Source organism: Mus caroli, unplaced genomic scaffold (assembly GCF_978045245.1).
Source record: "Mus caroli unplaced genomic scaffold, Mus_caroli_1 scaffold_5, whole genome shotgun sequence".
Lineage (NCBI taxonomy): Eukaryota > Metazoa > Chordata > Mammalia > Rodentia > Muridae > Mus > Mus caroli.
The window spans coordinates 136161146-136175967 of NW_028227260.1; the positions used below are offsets into that span (position 1 = coordinate 136161146).

The 14822-nt window shown below is 35.8% G+C and overlaps 1 non-coding gene across 1 annotated transcript; it reads right to left on the reverse strand.

Moving 5' to 3' along the window:
- Positions 1-982: 982 nt before the first annotated feature.
- On the reverse strand, positions 983-1089 carry LOC115030243 (U6 spliceosomal RNA). Its single transcript, XR_003835835.1, has one exon. It is a non-coding gene; the product is annotated as a U6 spliceosomal RNA (small nuclear RNA).
- Positions 1090-14822: the final 13733 nt, after the last annotated feature.

Genomic DNA, 14822 nt, shown 5'->3' on the forward strand with positions numbered 1-14822 from the left:
TTCTCCAGCTCCTCCATTGGGGGCCCTGTGATCCATTCACTAGCTGACTGTGAGCATCCACTTCTGTGTTTGCCAGGCCCCAGCATAGTCTCACAAGAGACAGCTATATCTGGGTCCTTTCAGCAAAATCTTGCTAGTGAATGCAATGGTGTCAGCGTTTGGATGCTGATCATGGGATGGATCTCTGGATATGGCAGTCTCTAGATGGTCCATCCTTTCATCACATCTCCAAACTTTGTCTCTGTAACTCCTTCCATGGGTGTTCTGTTCCCAATTCTAAGGAGGGGCATAGTGTCCACACTTCAGTCTTCATTCTTCTTGAGTTTCATGTGTTTAGCAAACTGTATCTTATATCTTGGGTATCCTAAGTTTTGGGCTAATGTCCACTTATCAGTGAGTACATATTGTGTGAGTTCCTTTGTGATTGTGTTACCTCACTCAGGATGATGCCCTCCAGGTCCAACTATTTGGCTAGGAATTTCATAAATTCATTCTTTTTAATAGCTGAGTAGTACTTCACTGTGTAAATGTACCACATTTTCTGTATCCATTCCTCTGTTGAGGGGCATCTGGGTTCTTTCCAGCTTCTGGCTATTATAAATAAGGCTGCTATGAACATAGTAGAGCATGTGTCCTTCTTACCGGTTGGGACATCTTCTGGATATATGCCCAGGAGAGGTATTGCTGGATCCTCCGGTAGTACTATGTCAACTTTTCTGAGGAACCGCTAGACTGATTTCCAGAGTGGTTTTACAAGCTTGCAATCCCACCAACAATGGAGGAGTGTTCCTCTTTCTCCACATCCTTGCCAGCATCTGCTTTCACCTGAATTTTTGATCTTAGCCATTCTGACTGGTGTGAGGTGGAATCTCAGGGTTGTTTTGATTTGCATTTCCCTGATGATTAAGGATGTTGAACATTTTTTCAGGTGCTTCCCTGCCATTCGGTATTCCTCAGGTGAGAATTCTTTGTTCAGTTCTGAAAAAATATGGAAAGCTTCACGAATTTGCGTGTCATCCTTGCGCAGGGGCCATGCTAATCTTCTCTGTATAGTTCCAATTTTAGTATATGTGCTGCCGAAGCGAGCACACTATCAATATATCTTAGAAATAAATTTAGTATCTGGAATAAGGGATAGGAAAGATGAAGAATGAAGCTTGTGCAACTTCATAGACACCCATGGTGGCTACTGCCCAAACTAAAAGAGGATGCATTCACCTGTTGTTTCTGTTGGGATATGGGATAAGGAAGTTAAATAGAAGAAAGTATGCATAGGGTGAGACCAGCTCCAAAATCCACATATGAGATAAGAAAAAAAAAATGTGTAGTTTCAATGTTTTTCCGCATTAATTGGCTCAAAGAGTTTCAATTGCTCATTCCATGTTTCTTACTACTTTGGCTGAATAAGTAATCATTTCTGAGGCAAGTCCTTAAACTGGGATGTCATCATTTTGCTAGAGGGGGTTTGTATACATCCTTTTCAGCACAGCTACATAAACTTCAGGGACAATTATGAATTCTGAATTTACTTTGGTGAGTAAGATTTCTATTTTTCATTTTTAGGGCTGTAGTTCTGCTTTATCAAAAGAAAAAATGAAGATCATTTCTGAATTTTGGAAATTGCTTTGACAAAACACCTGTTACAGCTATTGAATCCTATGTTAGTCTACCTCAAGACTTGAGTTATTCTCATTAATTTTGCATCACTGGCTATTATACAATGATTCTTTCTTTATAATGAAATCTACTTGGCTTTGCCATGTAGACGATGGAGATAATTAAACTGTTTTAATCAAAGGTTTATATGATTAACGATTTTTGACATACCCATGAATCTATTGGAGGCATCAGGTTATGACTGCTGGCAGAGTTTCTGTCTCTGGGGCTGATATTTTTTAAATGTCACTGAAATGTTTAAAATAATTTTGAAGGTGATGCCTCAGGAAATACTAAATTTAAGTGGTCCACTTTTTATGGAATAGAATTAGCCTTTAACTCTATTGTGTCTTTAATAAATTGTGAAAAAAAAGACTTGTTGCCATCTATGTCCATTTTTAAAAATTTAGACCAAACTCTTTGCCAAGATTGTTCAATACTCTTCAGTAAGTAATTTGTGAATCTTGTGTGTGCAGGTGTGTGCATGTGTATGTGTGCATAAACACAGACCATCAGAAGACTCAACTGACTAGAAGGAAATAGTATCTAACTTAAGTGACACTGCTTTTATTACAATACAGACCTTCTCTAAACTTAGCAGCGTTTCATAGCTGCTACAAACATCCTCAGACTTGTGAACCTATATTTTTCTTAAGGTAGAAATCATTCTGCAACAGAAGCATGGGGAGTGAATGTTGTCTTGGAAGATTTGTATGCATCAAGAGTTATAGTAATGTATTTGATATTATTGACTTTTTGTAATTTCAAAATTACACATTACCTTGGATTCAGATTTGTTGACTCTCTCAGACTGTGGCAGTAGAATTACCAAGAGGTACACAAACATATGATTTGAAATAATGAATTGTGTTTCTTTGATTAGGAATATTTTATTGGACTAAAAAACAAGTTGTTACATGTTAATGTTTGGGTGTCTTTGAGAGCTCACTAGCCAATAATTCCAAAAGAAGCAACCCATTCAACAAACAAAACAATGCAGCACCTCCATGCCTGAACTTGTTTCTTTCCTGTCGCATCTTTAAAATTTACCCCATTTCCTTTCTTCCCATTCCATGCATCATTTCATTTCTTACCTTGACCCTGGTTCCTGCCTCAAAAAATTTTTTCTTGATAACACGCCCTAGATTGCCAGGCATAATGGTAGATGCCTTTGATCTAGTTATTTAGGAGGCAGAGGTAGAAGAATCTCCAGGGATTTCAGGCAATGCTGAGGTTAACAGTGAGTTTCAGACGAGCCAAAGTTACATGGTGAGACACTGCCTCAAACAAACAAACAAAAAATGTTGTGGATTATTTGTCCTGCTAAACTTTCAGGGGAAGAATAGCCCTAGGCTTTTTATGGGTATTTCTTCTCTTCTATAATCTAGCTTATCCAGATTAGTGATGATGGTCTTTTTCCAAAGCCAGGACCCAGAAAAACAGTTAAAATATGACTACTGATTAAGTGAAAATATAAACTCACACCTGTATTCAACTAATGTAGAAATATAGAAAGAATAAAATAATGAGCATTGATAAGTCCATCACTCTGGGACAAATTCTTCATTACTACTGGGGATGTTTCAGTATATTAATTGCAAAGAGGAATGAGATGTTATGTATATGATGTTATACAAATATGCCATTTTATTAGCTGTTTTTCCCTAAATATGTAGACTTTACATATTTTCATGTACAGAGTTTCCAATGATGTTTATGGTTGTGCCATGATGCATTGGTATATAGATATCATGTATTTAATTAGGCTGGCCATTTGAACAAGACAAAGAAATGCAAAGCATGTCAGTAACATTTTCGTAGCCTCTAATATTTCTTCATGTAGCTCCTACTTGAGTCTCCCATTCTTGCCATTTCCAGGACTTCTAAAATGTGAGTTTAAGAACTTAGTCTATCTGTGTTATTATAGACAGCTTACAGACTGAGAAAGAGGGAAGAATCCAATGTAGAGATTTCTCATGTCCTTCAGATGGGGGCACTCACTTTCTTTTTTGTCCTTTTGTCTTATCCCCCTTTCACTTAGGGGGAAATTGCTTCCTAAGTTTTCCATTCCCCTAATCTGAAACTGCAGTCCAAAAGGTTACCAGTGATTTTCTGATCTCTAGAGCCAAAGCCTTCTTTTATTCCTTACCTCTGTGCCATGTCACAGATTATCCTTAGAACCCTTCTCTTGTAGATTTGCCCTCCTACCTTTCTGATTACTCGTCTCCTGTTCCCTTTGATGGCTTTTTCTTTCTGCTGTCTTCCCGTAGGCAGCCTAGAGACTCAGTCTTTGTGCTTTCTTTTATCTTTCCTCTCTCTCTTTTTCTTTTTCCTTTAAAGCATGATCCCTTAAGCTTGACTGTGTTTGTAAAAGGTGACACCATTCTTTAAATCACTCAGAACTAACAGTTTGAAGTTGTCTTTGACTGTGCTTTCCCTTCCTGATCTAACCTGTCTTCATATCTTGTCAGTTATTTCTTCAAAATAATCCCTTAGGCACTTTGATGCACCTTGACTTGCTGCTCATTCTTTGGGTGACGCTTCTATATTATTTACTAAAACCATGTACAGTTCTATGAAATTGGTTAATGATAGTTTTCAAATGTGCCCACATATGTGAACAAGAATGGTCATTGAAACATCATTTAGAATGGCAAACCTAAGTAGTGTCCTCAGAGACAACTGTGCATCCCATAAGGTCTGTTTGCTAATGAGGATGAAGCAGATTTAGACAAAGTAACATGAAAGAATATCCAAGGTATATTTATAAAATCCCAAGCAGATCACCATGTATAGCTTGTATAATATGATTACATTTTATATGCATACAAATAAAAAACAGGCATATATAACTATATAACTATATATATATATATATATATATATATATATATATATATACATATGCTACATTTGTAGGAAGAAAAAAGAAAAAGACTAAACAAATATTCAGTGAGCTGTTTAATATCCATAGAATGTTTTGAAAATATGGAATCTGCTTGTACTTTTTTCTGTGCATACTTCTAAATTATTTGAATATGTTAACAGTATGCGTGCACTATTTTCATAATTATTAAAAATCTTTCATACTTTTTTTCAACATGGCTGCAATTTACATTTGGTTGCCTGGTGTCTCTACCCTGTCATAGTGCCCTAAAGGCCTTTTAACCAATTCTAATTACTTTACTAGCCCTCTAAGACTGAACATTGAGAACGTCTTTGATATGAAAATAATTCTGTCTGTCATCTGGAATCTTAAGATTCAAAAGACATGTGCATAATGATGAGCTGTGAAAAACTATTCAGCACATCCACACTGCATAGTGGCTCGCAGAACAGCACAGGATCTGTGGTCTGCACAAGGTCTGGGAGAGCACACAATACCACTAAAATAACAAAACAAAATTCCTAATGGTAAAATATTGGATCAGCCTGATTATCCTATGGATTGCTTTGGCTTTAGTATACAAATCTCACTAGTATTCACATCACTTTTGATTTAAATCAGATTGACTGTGAATTAAGCCTTGGAAAGCAATTCATGTTGGCAGTGATAAACAATGCAAGCAGTTTGTTAGAGCCCTGCCATTAGACTCATATTGTTTCTAAGTATAATTGATACAATTAACATTCCAAGGACAAAAGATGCTGTATAATATGGACACAGCTAAAAGTGTATCCTAGATACTCAGAAATGCATTATTTCCCCCTTCAATGAGCTATTTTATTTTAAATTGTTAGTTAAAATTTAGTTATTGGTGGTAGTGCTTATGTGCCTGCTTGCCTGCATGAGTGCATGTGTGCCTACATGTCTGTGCCTGAGTGCCTGAGTGCCTGTGTGCCTCTGTGTCTGTGTCTATGTGTGTGTGTCTCAAAACAACTTTCAGGAGCTCATTTTTTACCTTCCATTGTGGGATATCAGAATCAAACTCAAGTTGTCAGGATTGCATGGCAAGTACTTTTATTCAAACCATCCTGCAATCCTAATTTTGCTTTAAATATGGCATACACACATATAAATACTAATGCATGTGCCCATATGTGTGCATATGAAGGCAAGAAGTCAACATTGGGTGTCTTCCTCAGTCATTCTCCACCTTAGTTTTGTTTTTTGTTTTTGTTTTTGAGACAGGATTTCTCTATGTAACCCTGGCTGTCCTGAAACTCACTCTGTAGACCAGGCTGGCCTTGAACTCCCAAGTGCTGGGATTAAAGGTGTGTTCCACCACTACCCGGCTCCACCTTAGTTTTTAAAGTCTGAGTATTTTGCTGAAATTGGAACTCAGTGACTGATTAAATATCCCAGACATGGAACCAGGACTGTCCCTGCCTTTCAGTACTGGGATTACAGTCAGCACTGCCATGCCCACTGTTTTATATGGATGCTGGATATTGAGCTCAGGTTCTCATACTTGTGCAACACATACATTTACACTCTGAACTATCTCCCTAATCACCAAATTAGCTATTTTAATAAAGGCTTTTATTCTGCCTAATGAGAAATCCCCTTAGTTCTTCTGAGGACATAAGTTAACCCTAGATTCATGCTTGCAGAAACCACACATATTACAAACCTCAGAGAAGGAATAAAAACTGCTTCTAGCATATAGGTGTTCATTATGTTTACTATTTCCCCACCCGTTTACTGTATCTGTGAATATGTCAAAACATTTGTATTGGTATTCGTTTGCTATCAATACATTGACATATTAAGGAATTCACTAAATAACTTTTTATACCTTTATAGCTTAGTCCTTCTACTGTTTCTGTAAGTTATATGGCCTTGTTATATGACCTTGTGGTCATTGAACAGCTTGTGGGATTTGTAATGTATGTGGTTACTGCAACCATGAACCTGAGGTCAACTTATGTCTTTAGAAAAACTAAGTTTAATTACACACATTCCATTTTTATTTCTTGGGCCATGAATCAGATGAGTTTAAAGAATGTCCAATATGTATCTTTCCTCTTAATAACCAACAGAGGATAGTCGATAAGGATGGAGACCTCGTCAAAGTCTTCAAATTCTTAGTCTACCAGAGGCTTTGGGAATTTCTTTTTGAGGAATTATTTTATTTTAATTTTTGTATTAGTTAGTTAGTTAGTTAGTTAGTTAGTTAGTTAGTTAGTTTTGGTGACAGCAACTATATAAGGGACAGAGGAGAGGCCCATGGTGCTTTTTGTGCTAAGAAGATACATTTCAGGCAGTGGTAGTTAAGGAAGATTAGGGTCTTGTGAAATAGATTTCATATTTAGAAGTGATGAATATTCTGTTTAAAGTTATCCTATTTGTGGAGCTGGAGATATGCCTCAGTGGATAATAGTACTGGTTGTTCTTCCAGAGAACCTGGGTTTGATTCCCAGCACTGACATGATGACTTATCCATCTGTAATTCTAGTTCAAGGGCGTCTGACCCCTCTTCTGAACTCTGTAGACTTCTGAATGCATTTGCTACACAACGTATATGCAGGCCAAGCATCCATACACATGAAATTAAATACATAAATCTAAAAAATGGAAATCAAATTAAAAAGTAAGGTGATCCTATTGGTACAATGACAAGCTTGTATAACTTCATAATATACACTGTTTTACTCTTGGTGTTGTATAAGAAAGGTGTATTTTCTTAAGGTAGTCATCACATCCCTTTACATGGAGATATTTAGAAATAATTCATGGGTTTTCATATTTCATTAGAAAAGCAACTGCTTACTGGAGTTATCTAAGCTGCCCACCTTCCTAGCCCTGAACCAATTATATTCCATAGCTCAACTGATTGTGGTATCTAACTCATTCTTAAAAAAACAAACAAACAAACAAACAAAAAAAAACATAATGGAGACACTTGTTTCAAGGAATTTGCTATTCAATTTAATAAGGTGTTCTTGTTCCAATTATGTGACATAGGCACATAGTTCTAGGAACTGTTGGGATAGCAAGAATGAATAAAGCAGTCTGTTCTCTCAGGGAGGTTATATTCACCAACTAATTTGGTAGATTAAATATGTGGAATGGTTAAGATCTAGGATGTATACTAATATCATTCTTTAATCTATGAGAATTTATATTTAGTGGGAATGTGGGAGGTCAAAAGCAGTTTGAAGATACAGGGGGATAGTGGAGAGGTGATTTTAACAAAAGCCAAATGATGCCTCATGGTTTACTTATCAATCCACTTGAAACAAAATTTCACAATATCTGTTTTTTTTTCCTAGTAATTTCTACTCTGCCATTTAAAAAAATAAAGGGAATGGAGCTGGCAAACTGGCTTAGTGAGTGAAGGACACTTGCCACCAAGCCTAATGACTTGAGTTTAAGTTCTGAAACCCACATGGTGGGAGGGGAAAACTGACCTCCCCCCAATAGTTGTCATTTGACCTACACTGACATGCACATCTATACACACTGCAAAAATAAATGTAACAAAATGTTTTAGAAAACATAAAGCTAGTTCACACCCTACTTGAAAACATGAAGCAACTTACACAGATTCAAGGATAATGAAAACAATAGCTAGTAAATTAATGAATTTGCACTAAAAACATCTTATTTACATTCATCACCTTATTATTTCACAGAAAGACATCAATAATCTTTTACAAGAACACCTAAGGATGACGAAGTTACTGAGTCCAAAAGATGACATATTTTCAGGTAACAGGACGATGAGTTCTACTGTAATAAAGTGTCAAGGTGCCCGTGGGTATTGATGAGTTTCTGGGTGATTATATCATAACCCCATATTTCAAACTGCCACTTACCTTTGCATGTGCTGGAGAGGGTTGCAAAGCATGTTCTGCATTCAAAATGAGGACTGCCCACTCTTGATCGGTACCAGGTCCATACGATGACAATACTATTTTATCCTATTGAAGCAAAAGGACAAAACGCCTTTCTCAGAGAGACCAAATAAATTTTGCTAGTATATTAATAATGCATTTATGAACTTTACAGTTGACTCAGTTTAAAAGGGAGGCAGTTTAATAAGTTCATTTTTTTCTTCAGCTTATTTGAGTTGGTTTATTAATGCTTATAAAAGTCTGGCAATAATTGACCTGAGTCAGAGAGAGAGATAGAGAAACAGAATTGAGAGATAATCCATTGATTATTACTCAAAATCCGGGATTTGAATCTGGCAGAAAAATATGTTCTAAAATATCTAGAAAAGAGGTGTAAAGTGAAAGATTTAAAATAGTACATAGATATATGAATGATACAATAATCTTAAGTAGCATAGTTACATATCTAAAATAAATAAATAAAAGTTTATATTAGTAGTGTACATTCAATACAGTTTCAAGTACAAGAAAATAAGACAAATATAGGGGCTTGAGAGATGGCTCAGTGATTAAGATCACTGGCTGTTCTTCCAGAGATCCAGAATTCAGTTCTCAGCACTCACACGGCAGCTCACAGCTGTCTGTAATTTCAGTTCTAGGAGATTTGTTACTCTCACACAAACATACATGTAGGTAAAGCACCAAAGCACATTAAATACATGAATAAATCATAAGAAAAAACAAAAAGAGGCAAATATAATTGAAGAAGCTATGTTTAAAATAGTGTTGGATCTTTTATGAAAGTTGCAGGGTTATAGATGTTTTCTTCGTTTTCTATTTTTCTAAATTTATTGCAATGAAAGTATTGTTTTAGAGTAATGCAAATAACTATTATTGGTAATGAATTAGAAAACATGAGCAAATACAAGAAAATAAAAGGCATGGATGATCTCACCAGGATAAGACTGTCATTTTCAGCATTTTGATGTAAAATTCTTCTAAGTCTTTTAAAACTACAGTGTCCATTTGTGTTTGATTTTGTTTGTTGACAATTCAAGTTGGTTAATGCATTCAGAAAAGTATAAAGTGTTCTCTGGGTCTGGATTTCCATCATCATTTTCTTTCTCTCTCTCTTTTTTTTCATTCCTAGTAGTATTCTAAGTAAAAGCATTTCGAATCTTGAGATACAATCTTTTAATAGACGGATTATGTCTGTATTCTTATATTCATTCATATTTTATAGAGATCATTCAAGTCTTATAGAAATAAAAATCTCTGCCCAGAACTCTGCTGCCCAAGGTGTGATGACTAGTTTTATATCCATTTGACACAAGCTAGAGTCATCAGGGAGGAGGGAATGACGATTGAGAAAATGCTGTAAACAAGCCTGTAAGTCATATTCTTAATTAGTGGTTGATGGGGGAGGTGCCCAGCCCTTCATGCCACCCTTGGGCTAGTGGTCCTGGGTTATATAAGAAAGCAGGCAGAGCGAGCCATGGCGAACAAGCCAGTAAGCAGCACCCCTCCATGGCCTTTGCTTCTCCTGCCTCCAGGCTCCTGTCCTGTTTTGAGTTCCTGCCCTCAATGCTTTAATAATGAACTGTTTTGCTGAACTGTTGAGTGAAATAAGACCTTTTCCTTCCCAAGTTGCTTTGATCCTGGTGTTTTATCATAGGAATAGAAATCCTAACTAAGAAAACAGGTGTGTCCACTGTGAAACATAGTCAGTCCTGGTAGACATTATACATTATGACTGATTTTTCCATTTCTTCATGGCTCAATCTTAGTAAGGTACATGTGTCTACAACGTTGCCCATTTTGTCTAAGTTTTCCAATTTGGAACACATAAATTGCTCATAATTACCTATAATGATTGTTTTTGGTGTTTTTACTTTTATAATTTTATGTGTATGTATGTTTTGAGTAACACATATACATAATGGGGTACCATTTTTTTTGAATAACTGGGTACCATTTCTTTGCCTAATGTACATGGAAATCACAAAATGGCATTGATGCCAGGGAACTGGAATTATAGCTGGTTGTGAGCTACCATGTGGATGGTGAACCCAGGTCATCTGTAAGAGCAGTCAGGGCTCTTAAGTGCTGAACCATCTCTCCAGTCTCTTTAATGATCTTACTTTATTTCTGTCTTCAGTAGTGGTGTGACCTTTTCCATCTCTATTACAATAATCTGATTAAAATACCAAATGATCCAATCAGACACATATTACAAATTAATGTACAAAAAATATTCAACCTTGCTAATCATCACGAAACTTCATTTCAAAGCTGTGATAAGATGTCATCTCACTACAGGTGCAATGACTCTTACCAAAAATATGACCCTCTCAACAAGCTTCTAGTGAAGCTATGAAATGAGAACTCTTACATACAGCTTGTGGGATTGTGACTTCATATAGCAGATTTGAAAACTCTTCAAAAATTTAAAACAAAATCCACAATATGATTTTACACTATGGTTCTCTGTATATATCCAAAGATAATGAAAAGAGTGTGTTAGACACCTGTCATTGATTGCACACTGTTCCCAAAAACCAAGCCATGGAAATGACCTAGCTTTCTATCAGTTGAAAATGGATCAAGAAAACATGAGACAGACACAGAGTTCTTTTCACCAGTAACATGTTTTATCAGACAGTGCTGGAGAGAACATCTGATCATTATGTTAAGTGAAAGAAATAAAGGAGAGAAAGATAAGTGCTGCATGATTTCACTCAAATGTAGAAATTAGAGTTTCATCTCTCAGAAGCAGAGTCAAATAATGACCAATTAATGTAAGTTTGGAAAGAAATGGGGCAAAGGAGTTAGAGAAAGGTATAAGAAGAGATAAAGGCACAGTCAGTAAGATAAAGATTTTGAAGATTCTGTAGCATAGTGGGTGCATATAACCTGCAATGGTTTACTGTATATTTCAAAATATCTCGAAGAGAATTATTTGAAGGTCCTTTAATGAGACAAATATTAATTCCTTTGGTTTGATCCTTATACTATATATATACGATTATATTATATTGCATAAATACATAGAGTAATTTCATGCCAATTGATAACACATTAAATTTCCAAATACCTGTATTGCTGAACAAATATTTTTAAATATTTTATATCCATTTCTATAATCTAGTATTTTAGAAATCTAGTGTTTTAATATTTTAGTGTACAAAGTAATGGATTTCATTATAGCATTTTGTTCTGTACTTTCTGGAGAATTATATATGATTGCCATATTTTTTGGTTTTCAGTGAATTAGTTTCTAATTTAGAAAGGCAAATTAGAAAAATAAATAGCAGCCAGATATAGTGATGTCCTTTTAACCAGCACTTGAGAGGCAGAGGCAGGCAAATCTCTACAAGTAACAAAGTAATCATAAGTAGCAAGGGATAAGTAGGTAGACAGGAATGTAGATAGACAATAGGTGGGTAGATAGGTAGATAGGTAGACAGATAGATAGGCATACAGATATATAGGAGAACATCAGACTGGGAGCTCAAAAATTCCACTAGAAATCAACTAGAAAGGCCCTATTGAGGGGACCAGTTTAACTTCCCAACAGAGAGAGTCCAGGTGGAGAAGATACATATTACCATTCACCAAAAGTCAAGTGAGAAGTATCATTGAGTCAAGTAAGTTGGCTGGAGTTTTCAATTCATCTTTCCTTCCATAGATGATCTTAGCATGGCTAAACTTCTGATTTCTCTTTCCCACTGTATGCCTTTTATATCATGGGATAAATAATAATAGCCACTTTTGAAAATCTCTTACTTTTAACTCTTTTCATGGATGTAGTATTTTCATTCTTGTGCTGTTTTTCGGCTCTCTACCCTCTCTGTTATAAAATTGGGGAAAGAACCCACCATGGACAAAGGCCTTGGGGATACTTTGAGATAAGCATGCTTGAGTCTGAAACAAAAGTGGAAATAGAACTCTGTTTCCAGTGTCAGCTTCTCAGTCAGCTCAAATGGAACATGGAAATTTATTTTTATAATATATTGTATATTTCACAGACATATGTCACAATATTTAATCATATTCTTCTCCCTAACACGATACTCACTTCTTGATGATCAGCTTCCCTTCCCTCAAGTAGTCCTCCATCTTCTTTCATGTTCCATATAGCTTGTTCCCTTCTCTTTCTTCCCTTCTTTATTTCCTAAGACTCTCTTCTCCCCTCACCTGGTTCACTTTGTGCTTTCATGGTCTGTGAAAATGTGCACATGAATACAGAAACACTCTTCAGTCTAAATTCTGCATGAAAGACAAACCCACAAAACATTATTCTAATATGAATTATTCTAATATGAATAGTGCAGCAGTAAACATGAATATATAAGTATTGTAAGTATGGTGACTTGGAGTCCTTAGGACATGTGTGCATGTATAGTAATTGTATAGTAGTTATGTTTTTAATTATTGGATAATGTCTACACTGACTTCCATACTATCCACAACAGATTACATTTCTAACAGAAGTATAAAGGGTTTCCTTTATCGCTACATTCTCACTAGAAAATTTTTATTTCTATTCTTGGTTGTATACATTTAGATTGCGTTGAGATGAAATCTTAAATTAGTATAAATTTTCAGTCCCTTGATGGATAGGAATATTGAACACTGTAAATGTTTATTGGACATTTGTAGTTCTTTTGAAATCTATCCATTTTTTTCTTTTTTTTTTGAATTAATTTTTTTATTAGGTATTTTCCTCATTTACATTTCCAATGCTATCCAAAAAGGCCCCAATACACTCCCCCGGCACTCCCCTACCCACTCACTCCCACTTTTTGGCCCTGGCGTTCCCCTGTACTGGGGCATATAAAGTTTCCAAGTCCAATGGGCCTCTCTTTCCAGTGATGGCGGACTAGGCCATCTTTTGATACATATGCAGCTAGAGTCAAGAGCTCTGGGGTACTGGTCAGTTCATAATGTTGTTCCACCTATAGGGTTGTAGATCACTTTAGCTCCTTGGGTGCTTTCTCTAGCTCCTCCATTGGGGGCCCTGTGTTCCATCCAATAGCTGACTGTGAGCATCCCCTTCTGTGTTTGCTAGGCCCCGGCATTGCCTCACAAGAGACAGCTAGATCTGGGTCCTTTCAACAAAATCTTGCTAGTGTATGCAATGGTGTCACTGTTTGGAAGCTGATTATGGGATGGATTCCCTGGATATGGCAGTCTTTAGATGGTCCATCCTTTCTTCACAGCTCCAAACTTTATCTCTGTAACTCTTTCCATGGGTGTTTTGTTCCCAATTCTAAGAAGGGGCACAGTGTCCACACTTTGGTCTTTGTTCTTCTTGAGTTTCAAAGAATTCTCACCTGAGGAATACCGAATGGCAGAGAAGCACCTATCTATTCATTTAATTAGCCCATTTTCTGAATAAATGAATTGAAGTCTTTTGTAGATAATTTTGTAATTCCTTATAAACTGTAGTTATTAATTACTTGTCAAATACATAGTTGGAAAATATTTTCTGTCTTTGTATAAAATGTTTCTCTTCTCAGTTGCTTGCTTTGTTATGCAGGAACTTCTTAATTTCATCCATTCCCTGTTCTTGGAACTATTTCTCAAGCTGTTGGAGTCCCTTGCCTATGTCTCCATTTTCTATTAGTTTTAGAGTTTCAGGTCTTATATTAAAGTCTTGTTCTATTTTGAATGGACATTTATGCAGGGTGAGAGACTTTTTAAAATAATTTCATTCTTCTACATGTTATTATTTTCCCTGAACCATTTGTTAGAGAAGCCATTTTTCCAATGCAGGTTTTCGACACTTTTCTTGACATCTAGGCAGGTGTAGCTGTGTGGGTTTGTTTCTTAATTCTTCTATTTTGTTGGTCTATATGTGTGTTCTTGTGTCAGTATCACACAGGTTTGCTATCATGGCTCTATAGTATAATTTAAGAATCTTTATTGATACTGTCAATGTACCTTTCTATAAAAAGTAAACATATTATTGATTTATTATTTTGGTTGTTATTTCTTCATTTGTGTGTGTGAGAGAGAGTGTGTTGTATGTGTGTAGACATGTGTGTTCTACAACATACATATGGAGGTCAGAGGTCAACTTTCAGAAATCAGTTCATTCCCTCCGTCAATGTGGGTCCCAGATATCAATCTCAGGTCATTAATTGTGACAGCAAGTGTTTTAAATTGCTGGGCCATCTTACTGACTAAAGTAGAGGTTTAATATTTTAAATAATATAGCTTATCTTTTTCATCACCTAGTTTTCCTTTGAATGATTTTTAAGTATTCAGTAAAGTACAGAAAATAATAAAATGAATAATGTGTCTATGATTCAGCTTTGTCAAACAGTTTAATTTTTCAATATTTATTTAGATGTTTAAACAATGCAGTCAAATATTACAGA